The following is a 357-nucleotide window of genomic DNA, read 5'->3' on the forward strand; positions in this document are numbered from 1 at the left end:
GAACTAGAACAGAACTAGAACTGAACTAGAACTGAACTAGAACTGAACAAGTAAGAGTTCTATATTCGGCTGTGCCGAATCTTATATACCCTTCACCATGATGTGTTTAAAGCCTTTTGTACCTTTTGAAGAACGAAAAAGTACCAAAAAGTCCCCATCTATGGGTCCTCAGTTAATGCGGGCCATACAAACTTAATTATATGTTCCTAGGTTCAATATTGTAGAAATTGTAAAAAGTACCTTTTGAAGAACGAAAAAGTACCAAAAAGTCCCCTTGTATGGGTCCTCACTTAATCCGGGCCATACATACTTAATTACATGTTTCTAGGTTCAATATTATAGAAATTTCAAAAAGTA

Source organism: Lucilia cuprina, chromosome 6 (genome assembly GCF_022045245.1).
Source record: "Lucilia cuprina isolate Lc7/37 chromosome 6, ASM2204524v1, whole genome shotgun sequence".
NCBI classification, from domain to species: Eukaryota; Metazoa; Arthropoda; class Insecta; order Diptera; family Calliphoridae; genus Lucilia; species Lucilia cuprina.